This window comes from Crocuta crocuta, unplaced genomic scaffold (genome assembly GCF_008692635.1).
Source record: "Crocuta crocuta isolate KB4526 unplaced genomic scaffold, BGI_CrCroc_1.0 scaffold352, whole genome shotgun sequence".
NCBI classification, from domain to species: domain Eukaryota; kingdom Metazoa; phylum Chordata; class Mammalia; order Carnivora; family Hyaenidae; genus Crocuta; species Crocuta crocuta.
In genome coordinates, this window is record NW_027532169.1 from 3,373,375 (window position 1) to 3,387,743 (window position 14,369).

Here is a 14,369-nt window from a genome sequence, read left to right on the forward strand (position 1 = left end):
GAGGCCGGAGCAGCCCCCATCCGGCGGGGAGGCCCCAGGGCGCTGCGCTCCTCCGGCCGCGAGCTCGGGCCCGGGGCGCCCGCTCCCGCTCCTTCGCCCCCCTCGCTCCCGGACCTGGGCCGGGCTCTAGTTTCGCAGGGAGCCCGCTCGCCCCGAGGCCGGAGGGGAGGCTGCGGCTGCCTGGGTTAGCGGGCCGAGGGAGGTCTGCAGCGGTCGTCCTGCGAGCCTTCCGCTGCCCTGCAGCTGGTGGCTTGCGCCCACTGCCTCCCTGGCCCCGCTGGCTGCGCCCAACCTTCCAACCCCCGGAGTATTGTGCCGCCGGAGATAAAATGCATCCAGTGTACACCCGCCCAACACTCACCCCAGAGGGTAATGCAGACCTTTCTCCACCCCCACCTCCTCCTCCCCTCCAATCAGGCTCTACTTAAGATTCTTAGATGGGAGACACTAAAGGTACTGACACCCCCGTTACATCTGCACAGAACATGTTCATTGTCGACGGAGGTCTCCTGGAGAAATGATAAATGCCCTGCCTCACCCTCGAAGTCTATCCTCACGATTTGAGAGCCCATATGCTCTTCTTTGAAGAGGGCCAGTCTTTGATCACATCTAGTACAACCCTCCCCCACAACACAGGCAAGAACACACACACACACACACACACACACACACTTCCTGATTGCTAGAGCAGCCCCTGTCATCGCGGATCCCATTGTCAGGAATGGCTTGTGCCAATCAAAGGAACGTGCTCTTGCCTTTGGGAAAAGGGTTCTTTCCACAATCATGTTCTCAGGATGTTCCTGCGTGAGTCTGGCCCTGATTGTCCCCACGTTCAAGCATCGTTATCATCGTGTTCTCCTGATAGACGTCTCCTGTGTACCCTCAGTAATAACTGAGCGATGCTTTTCTTCCCTTCGGTTGACGGGATGCATATGGGGCGTGGGTATTCCGTTTATTTCGTGGTGATGCTTAGCATCAGTCGTCAAGGCACAGTAAATAAATAGGGTAATATTGGGGGAGGAATGTATATTTTTTTCCCAGAGATGGCCAGGCCTGTATTGTTCGACGAATGGCAACTAGCACATGCTTTGTTAACAACATGTGTATGCTTACGGAATGAGGGGCTGCAGGGCTGGTGCGCGCCTGTGTGTGTGTGTGTGTGTGTGTGTGTAATGCAGGTGATCTTCCCGCCTGGGGCTGATTTGAGAGTGGTCAGCGGCACTGTGATGGGTTGGGTTGTCCGTTATCAGAACCTGTGCACGTGTACTGAGAGAGACCCCACCTCTAGTATAATTTTGTTTACAGTGTGCACCTCTGAGTTTTAGAGATTCTGGAAAGGTCTGCTTCAGTGGTTCTTAGCCTTTCTGTGGGGTCGCCGAGGCCTTTAGGGCTCACCTCTTCGTGAAAGAGTCCCACATCATTTTGCATGCAGTTACAGTCAGTCCTCTTGCAGCTAGTCCTGGGGCCTCAGGTTAAGATCTAGCTTATGCAAAAGTGAAAGGAACTTGAGTTCTGTGTGTTGCTTTGTTTCCTAAGGATTGGTATGCCAGTACTTTGGTTCTGAGCAGCAGGCAGCAACGTGCATTCAGTGTGTATCCTTGTGTTTTGTTGGTTGAGTGCAATGGGTTAAGTATTTGTAAGGGATCATTCCCTGTCTTCCTGTAAAAAGGAGATGTGCGAATTTCAGGAAAAGTTAAACCTGGAGTCACAGTCATTTGTCCGAATTTGACCAGTTGGTGAAGTGTGCCCCTGGCACTGTATTCTGAGTGTAGCAAATTTCAACAGCAGAGTCAGTGGTCTGTCTCATGGCTTCTATCTGGAATCTTTATGTGTTGATTGAGGCTGATTTGATTTCTTTTTTTTTTTTTTAATTTTTGTTGTTGTTGTTAATGTTTTAGTTGTTTCTGAGAGAGAGAGACAGCGTGAGCAGGGGAGGGTCAGAGAGAGAGGGAGACACAGAATCTGAAGCAGGCTCCAGGCTCTGAGCTAGCTGTCAGCACAGAGCCTGACGCGGGGCTCGAACCCACGAACTGTGAGATCATGACTTGAGCCAAAGTCGGACGCTTAACCGACCACCACCCGGGCACCCCGCGATTTGATTTCTTAAAAGAACACTTTATAGCCCCATAGTGGAGCACCTGCTCCGTGCAGGATTTTTTTCACCTTTATTAAATTTGATTCCATGTCTTCATTCAGGTTGGCATTGCCATCAGAATGATGCCGTCACTGTAAAGTTTTGTTTTAATGGAAGGATCTTAATTGCAGTTAGGGAGTTGCAGTCTCCATGTTTAGAATTGAGAACTGGAGACAAACACCATACCATCCTATCGACAAGCAGGGGATAAATATCAGCTATTCCTGTTTAAATCACTCTGCACCCAGCTTTTGCCTTTTGATCCTATTTCAACCAGAAGAGATTTATTCCAGCTTGTGATCGTGCTGTCATGGGCAGTGACATTAAAGAAACCCAGTCCCCTGCTTTCTGGGAGCTTACCATTCTGACAATATATTTTTTTCTTACATAAAGAAGCCTTTGAGACCTTTTTTTTTTTTTTTTGCACTTTGGGGGTTCTGCGAGGCTAAGGAATTCATGGTATTAACAGCTTTTTGCAAGGCAAGGGAGCCTTGAACTCTTGTAAAGAACCTGTCCCACACACCTGAAGAATAGCATTTATTCTAATAATTATGCAGTGCGTCCTGTGAAGTTTGAAAGCATGCTGAGATTGCAAAATATTGCACTTTTTATTATCTAATAAACATGCTTGAAGTGGCTTGTATTACAGGCTTGCTTTGTGTTTTTTTGCTCCTGTCATGCCTGAAATTTTACTGTCGGAAATTATCCTAAGCCCAAACCATTTCAAAGTTGCAAATATGTTACTTTTCGTTGTCAGCGTGGCTGTAGTGACAGAGCTTTAAAATCTCAGGGGGCCAGTGTGCTTCCTGGATTTAATACTGCCGAACCTCTTCTAACTAGTCACTTACCTAGTTAAACACCCACACACCACAGAGCAGCTGATCACGGAACACGTATGGCTGTGAGGACAGTGCTGGCTGCCAGATTCAGAGTTGGAAGGTGGAAAACAATTGCACAGCAGCGAAACACTTGCGGAGCCTAGTGCCAGCAGCTCACTCATTAACACAAACAGCTTGCTTTAGCGTCTTTGACACCCTTCCCTCAGGACGTTTCCGATCAGCAGCTCCTACTCAGTGGAGACAGCACCTGCTTTCTGCAACCGTGGCCTCAAGATCCGATTCTCGTGGCGCCCAGAGCTGTTTCCATTTCTGCTCTGAGTATGGGAAGTAATATCATAGCATGGGTAAGAAAATACTTTTCAAGTCTGTAGAAACAAGAGTTGATGGGCAGCGCTACCGATGTGATTTTGCTTTTGGATTGTCTGGAGGCTATTGAAGCAGTAAACTGTAAAAGTGAACTTTTTTTTTTTAATTATTTTTTTTTAAATTACCCTTCACTCCAGGGTTTTAGATACTAAATGTGAATGTACTCTTTGAGTTTCATTTCCCTTGTTCTGCAAAGTCAGTTAAGAGACAGCCAACAACAGCAACAAAAATCCCTGTGAGTTCTCTTATACTTTGAATCATAGCTTTTGGAGCTAGTTCTTCTAAACGAGATGACTGCATTTCCTTGCGGGGAACCCTGGAGTTCAGTGCCCTGGCCTTGGCTGTGATGGTTTTGTCTGCATATCACATATTGGACAGTTAGCACTTGAACTTACTTTGGACAGTTAGCACTTGAACTTACTTTGAAAAGAGGTAAACTTTGTTGCGCTTAGTGAGTTTCGCTGAAGGAGGACAGGGGAGATGGAGCCCGGCCCAACCAGATATGAATCTTTGCTTCACCAGTTACTGGCTTTGTGGCAACGGGAGTATCACCTCCATCTATCTCTCTGGCCTCTGTTGCCTCACCAGTAGAATGGGATTTGTTATGAAGCTTAGAGATAGTATGTGCAGGCTTCTAGCACAGCCCCTGGCACGTGTGCGTACTAAGGGCGCGGTAAATGGTAGCACACAGCCAATGTGGGAAATGTACATCATTTTGGTTTACGAGAGGTCTTGGTGGCACCATCGACACACTCTTCATTTGTGCAGATTTGGGATGGAAACATCGCAAATATTTGACTTGGAGCCTACCTACGTCTTACAGATGCAGTGTGCTTATTGGTACTTTGATTTGTTGCTCCCTGGCCGGCTGAACTTGGTGGAGACAGGAAAACATAGCTCCAGATTCTACAGTGCCTCCCGCAGGCTATGCCTGTTTGCAGGATATTCGGAGCTTCTGTGGTGAAAGGGGTGTTTGGGGACATTAACGTATCTCGGTGCGTTCTGTGACCAGAATTGAATCATGGGCAAAGCCTTGTGTAAATTGTCATGGTTAATGTAAGCCATAAAGTGCTTGGTAGAATCGGTGAAGACATCAGATGCTTATTTTAGTTAATCTGTTTGTTTATATAGCAGTTATGCTTGATTAAAAAAAAAAACACTTATGGACGTTTTCTCCTAAAGAATTCCCATTGCTCATCTGAGGTTTTGATCATAAACTGTTATTAGGGCTAGAAGTCTGACTGCCTCAGGCACTTTCGCTTTGGTGGGTGAAGGGAAGAAAAGTCAAGTCACCTTACCTGTCAGATTTTATCAACTCTTTACTTTAGGGCCTATACCTACAGATTGTGTGTGTGTGTGTGTGTGTGTGTGTGTGTGTGTGTCCCTAGCCTTGTTTTTAGCCCAAAAGGTAGTTTTATGATAAAAATATGACATGTTTTTCCTCTTTAAAGCATGGTTGAAGAGATTGATTACTTTGAAAAGTAGGTTCAAGGATGTGTGTACAGTTTTCATTCAGTGCATAGAGCTTTTAGCATAGAATTTCTTGGGTTCTACAGAATAGATTATTCTGTCATTTTTGTAGGATATCATTGTGATACGCCTGTGAACCCACAAGAGTTACGTAGAGACTTTTCAGATAAGGTAGACACATCAGTAATGCATTAGGCTTTACCTCAAGGGAATCTGTTAATCCTTATTTTCTTTTATTACTGAGCCACCTAGGGGCTTTCCCGTCAATGGACTCATAGTCACTAATATTGGATTGCTGATAAAGAGGGATTGGCAAATAATGGTCTCAGACTTGCCTCGGATTTTGCAGAACACTTGAAAAAATTTAATCTTGGCCAGATGTATCATAAGAGCACTTAGGCTAGGGGAGCCCAGACTGACTAAACAAATAAGATTTGGATGATTCAGCTACATTTCTTTTTCTCTCTCTCTCAACTAGAATACATACGGTAAACTTTTTCTGCAGAGGAGGGTGCTATTTTTCTTGTAACTATTGTTATTTTTTCTGGTTTACTGGCGTCAACATGAGCTAGGTGCTTCTGACCGTTTCTTGATAAACCAATCCGTGTGGTCGGAAGGGATTGTTGGAAGGGAACAGAAATAGAAACGAGGCAGAGCAGAGCTCGGGCGCCTGATTTTGTGGTCTTGCTCTGCACGTGGCATCTGAGGCTTAGTGCTCTCTGCCGGGTTTCATAAGGGTAAACCGTGTTGGGTGATTCTCTTGGCCTCTGATGCTGGTGAAGGGTACAGCCTTTAAGAGCTTTGGGATTTATCCTTTTCAGCTTTGGAGTTTTGACTTGGTTTTGGAGATTCAGTGGCAGAAGATTTCTTCACTACACTGTGTGGCCTACAAAATGAGATTTCTAAGTAGCCCTCATGAATGGTTTTCATCCCTCCAGATGTGCCATTTGAATGTATCTCAAGTAATGTCAGTGGCCTGTGAACGTGGAAACCTACAGTCAGGTGTTGGGTTTTTTGAGGTGAGAAAAGTGTGTGTGCACGTGTGATTTTAGTTGTATGGATAAATCTGTGGGTTTTTTTTTTTTTTAACTCACTTCCTCCTACGACTGTGTGGCCCAGATGCCCAGAGACTTTTCCTGTGTTAATTAATACACCATTAGAGCTGGGATTTGAAACTCCCCCACCTGAAAGATCCTTGTAAGGAGGCCTGCAGCTTTCTTTCTAGCCCACAAAGCATACGGAGTCATCTAAATAAACTCATCAAAACTTTAGAAAAAACCTGAATGTCCATCTGCATGGAAGTCAGATCAATGACCTAGGGTAGATTCATGCAGGAGAATAAATTTTATAGCTGTAAAGAAGCAGGAGAAAACTACGTATTGTTGTGGAAAATCACTAAGCCGTATACAGACGGAGGACAGTGTGTGCTCATTCGTGTGTGGTGTCGTTCGCTCACCGTTATGTTTATAATATCCACTGTTATTTTCCTGCATAATGATGACTCGTTTTTCCTCATATATATTCTGTTGTATGCATATACTATAATATATTTGTCCATTCTCCCATTGATGGGCATTTGGATTATTTCTGGTTTTGGCTGTCATGTGTAGCAATGCTCTGTTCCCTATATTTTCTTCTGAAAATGTTCGATCCATGTGAATGAATAGCTACTAAATAATTTTTTTTAATTTAAACCATGTTCCTCAATTTATCCAGAGGGAAATGATAATGCCTTATTTTATTTTATATTATTTTTTTAATGTATGTTTATTTTTGAGAGAGAGAGCGCATGTGAGCAGGGGAGGGACAGAGAGAGAGGGAGTCAGAGAATCGGAAGCAGGCCCCAGGCTCTGAGCTGTCAGCACAAAGCCCGACATGGGGCTCAAACTCAACAAACGTGAGATCATGACCTGAGCTGAAGTCAGACGCTTAACTGACTGAGCCATCCAGGCACCCCTATATGCCCTATTTTAAATTAAATATTGAAATACTTCATGGGGCACAATAATTTCAAACCACTTTTTAAGTACATTCTCAAAAACCTAGCTTGGATTTTTACTGTATTAAGAGAATTCTCAAGTCAACCTGAGAGCAAACCCTATATACTTTCATCCTTAAAGAGGGTTTAATGTGAATTAAAAATAGTTACATCTCTTGAAAGGTTTGTCTCTGTAACTGCTAAATATTTCTTCTACTGCCGCATTTCATAATATTCACATAATAATCCTTCTTGCCTTGCCAGTTATTAAAAATGGTGACTTAATATTTTTATAAGTGGTATAGTTAAACTTTTTGGAAACTCGGGTTTTAAACAAATAGCAACCTGAGAAACTTACTTCAACTCCATTAACCTGGTTTTGAATATTTTGAAATTTGGTCGCCCTGCCGAGCTGGTCGCTGGAATGTAATTGTGTGTGCCCACGAACTATAATAACTGCTGAGGCGGTGTCACTTCCATTGAAAACTGCATTTGATCACATTTTTTTGCTGTAATTGCAGTATTGCCATTTTCTCCCTCTTATTGCCCAAACGTGGAAAGAAGGATGAAAATAGAAACCTGTGAAGCACTAGTTCTCAACCAAGGGCGATCTTACCTCCAGGAGGTATTCGGCAAAGTCTGGAGAGAGCTTTGATTTGACACAAAGGGGGTCTGGGCAAAGTCTGGAGAGAGCTTTGATTTGACACAAAGGGGGTCTGGGCAAAGTCTGGAGAGAGCTTTGATTTGACACAAAGGGGGTCTGGGCAAAGTCTGGAGAGAGCTTTGATTTGACACAAAGGGGGTCTGGGCGGGAGGTGCTATTGGCTAAACATGCTCAGGGCCCAGGATGGCCCTGCATAACAAAGGGCGATCCTCTGGTCTAACACATCAGCGGTGCTGAGGTTGAGAAGCACTGCTATGGTGTAGCTCGCTGAGCTGGTGCTACGAGGCAGGTAGCAATTTTAGCATTGACTTTGTTGAGTTTAGCATACTGCAGCCGTATTTAGTTTAGTCTACAGAAGAAATAAGCTAGGTAATTTTCTAAATTGTAATAAGGTTTTATTTATTTATGTTTTCAGTTTATTGCTTTGAAAGAGTGCATGCACACAAGAGCAGGGGAGGGACAGAGAGAGCATCCCAAGCAGGCTCCAAGCTATCAGCCTGGAGCTGGATACAGGGCTTGAATTTAGGATCCTTGAGATCGTGACCTGACCTGAGCCGAAATCCAGGAGTGCGATTCTCCACCACCAATTGAACCATGCAGGCGCCCCCAAAGCAGATAGATTTTAACTTTTCTGATCCTAATGTGTATCTCATTCTGCCCCAAAAGAAGATACTTGGTAGTTTGACATAAAATATATTTGTCTTTTTTTTTTAATTTTTAATGTTTTATTTATTTCTGAGAGAGAGAGAGAGAGAGAGTAGGGGAAGGTCAGAGAGAGAGGGAGACACAGAATCTGAAACAGGCTCCAGGCTCTGAGCTAGCCATCAGCACAGATCCTGACACGGGGCTCGAACCCATGAACCGTGAGATCATGACCTGAGCCGAAGTCAGACGCCCAACCCACTGAGCCACCCAGGTGCCCCAAATATATTTCTGTCTTATAAGGTAAACTTGATACTGCTCAGTGACCATAATGTTTAAATTAAACTGGGGAAATTAATGCACATTATAAAAATTCTCTGCTTCCAAATGGCTAGTTTCTTCGTGTCAGGTTGTGGTAAAAAATATGTACACCTCTGCACCTATTCCGCCTTGTCAGGTAGTGGAAGAGTATCCAGAAGACAGTTTGTTCTGCCTCCCAGTCTCTCTCCAGCCTTTTCATCAACTCAAATGGAAAGTTAGAANAGTAAAAGGGTTTGTCCGCAGAAGCCACGTATTGCAGAATTGGACTGTTCTCCATCTAAAACTGTTTATGGAGGTCCCTATAGCACCGTTTTTCAAACTTTTTGACTGTGACCCACAGCAAGAAGCGGTGCATGTGTGGTCACGTGTGTGTGCTCGCGTTCAGTACCCCCACCTGCAGCTGAAACAAAACTTCCTGAAACAGTACTTACCCTTACCATTTGTGAGCCGTTCTGAGTAGAAATCCAAGAAATGCGGCATGAAGAAAATTGTTGTATTTATGACCTTATTCCCTGTAGAAGGGTAGTTCTTAAAGACCTAAAACCCTGGAAAGGGTGAGGTTGGATCCTCAGTTTGCCTGTGTTTTAAGCTATGGTACTCCAAGAGGTAGTACATGTACAGTTGCTTAGTATACACACACACGCACAATGCACTGTCTACCTGTTTATTAAGTTAGGCAGAACTGAGGGTATTAACGAATATATAGAAAGATTTTTTAAAATTCTTTTAAATGTTTTTACTTTTGAGAGAGACAGAATGCACGCACACGAGTGGGGGAGGGGCAAAGAGAGAGGGAGACACAGAATCCCAAGCAGGCTCCAGGCTCTGAGCTGTCAGCACAGAGCCTGACGTGGGGCCCACACCCACGAACCGTGAGAGCGTGACCTGAGCCAAAGTCAGACACTTAACTGACTGAGTGACCCAGGTGCCCCATATAGAAAAACATTTTTAATTGTGTAGTATAACTTTCTTTAATGCAGAGCGTGTTTTAGGCAATACTTTGCTTATGTAGAATGGTTACAGAATAAACAGAGAGCTGAGACTCAGTAGTGAATGTTTACTTCTGTGTGAAAATCAGGTTCCAGGGCCGAACTGTGTTTCAGAGACCGCTCTATCTGAAAAGCACTTATCAGAACCTAGTTCTCCAGAAGGATAAAAACGTAAAAGTTACTTGGTTGGCATTGCCTTTCATCTCTGAACTAAAGTTATATATAGCGTCTGAATTTTTGTTACTTACCCACCTTTACAAAGCACTCGCTATTTAATCCTCATATAACTCTTTGAGGTAGTGTATTATTACCCCATTTTACCAGCAGGGAAATTGAGACAAAGTGAAGTTATGTAACTTGCCAAGTTAAATATGTTCTTTTCTTGGCAATGGGATTTTATAAGAAAGGACCCATTAAATCATCTTATTTTGCTAATTAAAAACTGAAGTTAAAAAAACAGAATTTAACAATCCATAAATATTTCTGGCTTTTAGAACCCAGAGACTGTGGAAGGCATTTGTATTAATTTTTAAATTAATGTAGAGCAAAACTGACACTTTGGTATGTGTCCAGTTCTGTGAATATTAGTGCATGTTACGCACTCCCGTACCCGCCGCCACAGTCAGGAGACAGAGTGGCTCCGTCGCCTGGAAACAAACACTCCGGCCACGGTCCCCTTCGCCTTCGTGCACCGCCCCCCAGCCTCCGTCCCCAGCAGCCGTTGATCTGTTGTTCGTCATGAGTGTTTTCTCTTGTGGAGCATGTTCTGTAAATGGGATCATACCGTGTGTGACCCTTTGAGGCCAACTTCTTTCAGCATAATGCCTTTGAGATTCAGCCTCGTTTTGGTATCAACATTCTGTTCCTTTTTATTGCCAAGTAATATTCCGTTATGTGGCAGGATCGCAGATTGTTTTTCCCTTCACCTGTCGAAGGACATTTGGATTGTTTCCGGTGTTGGGTGGCTATAAGCAAAGCCTCTCTAAACATTCACCGACAGGTTTCAGAGCGAATGCAAGTTTTCATTTCTCTAGAGCGAAGACCCCGGAACGGGATTGCTGGGTCACGTAGTGTGTATGTCAGTTTTCCAGAGTGAACGTGCTCCTTTGCACCCCACCCACCCCCGCCCCGAAACGTGAGCATCCCAGTTCTGGGTCTCTGTCAGCACCTAATATTGTCAACATTGTTTTCTCTTAGCCATCATTTTGAGCCTTAGGACCAGAAGCCGGGTGCGAGGCACAGCTCTGATCAGCTAGCTGTTGACCTTTTAAAGGAGCCATTTAACTTTTCTGAGCCTCTGTTTCCTTGTCTTTCATAGAACAGAGAATGTCGAATGTGTTGTAAGTTCCCCCTGCGATTCCCAAATCCATTGATATACAAAGACGACTCCTTGACAAGAGAGCAGATTTGTGTTTGCGCAGAAAAAGCCTCCCGACCACTCTTCTGAGCTAAAGTAAGAACACAGCAAGCAGTATATGTGTTTATAAATAGGATCCATATGAAATTACTTGATATTTATAACTGTAGTTAGTCGTTTGGAGCTAAGCACAATACTGTGATGCTGTGTGCCGCACGTCCCAGCCACAGTTCCACAGCCAGGGTTACGGTTAACATTGGCCACCTATAGTCTTTCGGCTGATGTTGGATATTTTTATATCGTGACTATTCTTAGCTTTCTAGGATTACAGTTTGCAAAATTTAATAGCAAATAACTTTACCATTTACTTCTTCCCCCTCCCCTTCCCCTCTTCCTCTTCCCCTCCCCCTCCTTCCCATGCCCTTCCCTTCCTTCCCTCCCCTTCCTCCCCCTCCTCCTCCTTTTTAGAGAGAGAGAACATGGGTGTGTGAGAGAGAGGGAAAGAAAGGGAGGGAGGGAGGGCGGAAGAAAGGGAGAGAGTCTTAAGCAGGCCCCGTGCCCAGTGCCCAGCGCAGAGCCCGACTCAGGGCTCTGTCCCAGGAAAACAAGATCATGACCTCAGCTGAAATCAAGAGTCAGACACGTAACCAACAGAGCCACCTGGGCGCCCAGAGAAGACCACTTTTTTAAAAAAAAGATTACATATTTAGCTACTTGTCTTTAATGACTTTTGTGAGTGTTAAGACAAATTGCCTCTAAATAGCATTAAAAAGAGTAGCTTTATTATTTTTCTAAAAAGTTACGTATGCTTATTTAAAACTAGTTAAGGATTACAGAGAAATACAAAGAAAAAAAGTATTTCCTTCCCCGTCCTTACTCCAGCCCGAGACGCCCCCCAGTATGACAGCACACAGACATACTGGTAAGGACATGGCTTGACATTAATGAGATGACACCCTGCTCGTTAGTCTTTTTTTTTTTCCTTGATGTGTCCATACTTCTGTGTTCATATAAATCTATGTCATCCTCCGATGGCTACGCAGCATGCCAGTGTCTGTGTGTGCCATTACTTCTGTTTCGAGTTTTTTGCTGTCATAAATAATGCTACGGCGACTGCCCCTGTATACTGTATACACGTCTTTTTATGCTTGCGGCCTTCTCTCCTCATGGTGACTTCCCCGAGGGCTGGGTCCAAAAGTGGGCACCCTTCACGCTTAGGAAAATGGCACGGGACCCCGCTAAGGAAGGTTACTTCATATGTGGATAATGTGCTGTGCCAGGTCGGTCATACATCAGTCAGGCTGTCCTGGCATGAGTCAGTTCGGGCTTCAAGCCGTAAGATATGTGTACACATGTTTGTACATGGATCCTGCTGAAAAAACCCAGCCTGTTTGCTAATTGACAGCCTTTGCCAGGTAAACCGGAGAATATTTAAAAACATCGAAGCTTAAAAACACAAAGTTTAAAAATGACTTTGGAGAAAAATAAACTAATAAAGGAACCTGCTTTTTTTTTTTTTTTAATCCAGAGGAAATCTTTTAATCAAAGTGAGTCTAAGTAACTCAGTTTGTGTTATTCCAATAAAGTCTCTAAAATTTTTTAAAAATAATTTTTAAAGTTTGGAATAATTTGAGGTTTTCATACAAATTGTAGAAAGGGTATTTGTATGCCCCTCACCCGGTTCCCTTTATCATTAAATTCTTACATAACCATGTGAAAGTCTTACATAAACTAAGGAGACAACATTGGTATATTCCTGTCAACTCCGTATTTAATTCAGAGTTCACTAGTTCTGCAACAGCTTTCCCTTTCTATTTGGAAACATCCTAAATCAGGCTTTTAAACTCTGTGCTTAAATGAGCTTGAGTATCTGTTCATAGATTAATTTTAGTCATACATTTTATGCACCATACGTAATGTGTCTGGGTCTGTATTTAGACTAAATTGTCTTTAACATTAATATCTCTGAAAGTTATCTTTTGACATTTACAGACAGTTCTGCCCAAGTCCATTTTAAGATAAAGGTGAAGATTTTTTCTCCACCTGACTGGGTTCCATATAGAAATATGGGGCACGTGGGTGGCTCAGTCAGTTAAGCATCCGGCTCTTGATTTCGGCTCAGATCATGATCTTGCCGTTCGTGAGTTCAAGCCCCACATCGGGCTTGAGCTGACAGTGTGGAACCTGCTTGCCATTCTCTCCGCCTCTCTCTGCCTTTACCCCGCTCATGTGTGCTCACTTTCTCTCTCTCTCTTTCCCTCGCTCTCCCTCTCAAAATAAATAAACTAAAAATAAAAAAAGAAATATCTATAACACAGATGAGTGGAACTCTTGCACAGGGGGACCCTTTCCAATATAGCTACAAGTTGCTGTCTCCAGGAGCACATTAAAAACAGCCATCTTTTGTTTACTGGGAAACTAACTTGTCTCTTAATCACAAGTAGTGGTCACCAGTTTACTCTGCCTGTAATGTCCATAATGACTGGCTCTGAGAGAATTTTAAGTATTACGTGGTTCTTGAAGGAGAAAAAGGTGCTGGCCTTGAGGCAGAATACCATTACAGATAGGGAAGTTCTTGGGTATCTTTGACTCCATACTTGCTAATGCAGAGAATCCCTCCCGAGGCAAACCATGGCACCTAAACTCATATTAATTTGAATCACTCCTTGAAACTGTTCTATTTATGGAAGAGGAGGAAGGAATTGGCAACATTAAACTAGATGTGGATTTTTAAAAATCACTTTTCTTCCAGAATAAGTGGAATTCTTGAGTGTTCCCTCCATCAACATGCCACATTTTTTTTTATGGAAAAAAAAATTCTCATAAGCATTCTAGGAAACAAAAATGTGGTCAAGAAAAGCTTCACGAATGGGGCGCCTAGGTGGCTCAGTCGGTTAAGTGTCCGACTTCAGCTTAGGTCATGATCTCATGGTTTGTGGGTTCGAGCCCTGCGTCGGGCTCTGTGCTGACGGCTCAGAGCCTGGAGCCTGCTTCGGATTCTGTGTCTCCCTCTCTCTCTGTTCCTCCCCTGCTTGTGCTCTGTCTCTGTCTCTCAGAAATAAAGGTTTTTTAAAAATTAAAAAAAAGAAAGAAAGGAAAGCTTCAAGCAGCAGGTGCATTTGAGCTAGGTCTTAAGAGATGGCCAGGGTTTTATAATTGAATGGTGGGGAATCAGCCATGTTTGGGGTTGGTGGAAAAAATGACATAATCAAATATCTAAAGGTAGAAAAAGTTAAGGTGCATTTGAGAAATCGCTCAAGGATGTTAGGTGGGAGAGGAGGCCTTTGGGAGCGGACACTGAAAAAGTCAGTTTGACTCAGGGCTTTTGGAATGCGGTGCTGAGACATTTCAGTTTATTCCGAGGCTTTAGAAACCAGTAAAGATTTTGTAGCTGGGGAGTTACGTGATCCACATTCTTTAGGAAAATGTAGTTCCGAAGATCTCTGTGCAAAGGGCTTTGAAAGAGGGCCTCAGAAAGGCTGTTATCACCTGTGTGTGAGGTGATGAGGGCCTGACATGGGAGGTTGTATTAGCAGTTGGAACAGAGAGGGCAGGGCCGTTTGTAAAACGGGGACTTGCTGGCTCATGAGAGAGTGAGGTAAAGGTAGG

At 43.8% G+C, this 14,369-nt stretch overlaps 1 protein-coding gene across 1 annotated transcript in view; it reads left to right on the plus strand.

The window, feature by feature from the left end:
- Positions 1 to 192: 192 nt before the first annotated feature.
- ZNF652 (zinc finger protein 652) overlaps positions 193 to 14,369 on the plus strand; it is a 54,337-nt gene continuing 40,160 nt past the window's right edge. The window contains exon 1 of the mRNA XM_077776849.1: positions 193 to 369. The gene's annotated coding sequence lies outside the window, so the exon portion shown is untranslated. The remainder of the gene's footprint in view (positions 370 to 14,369) is intronic.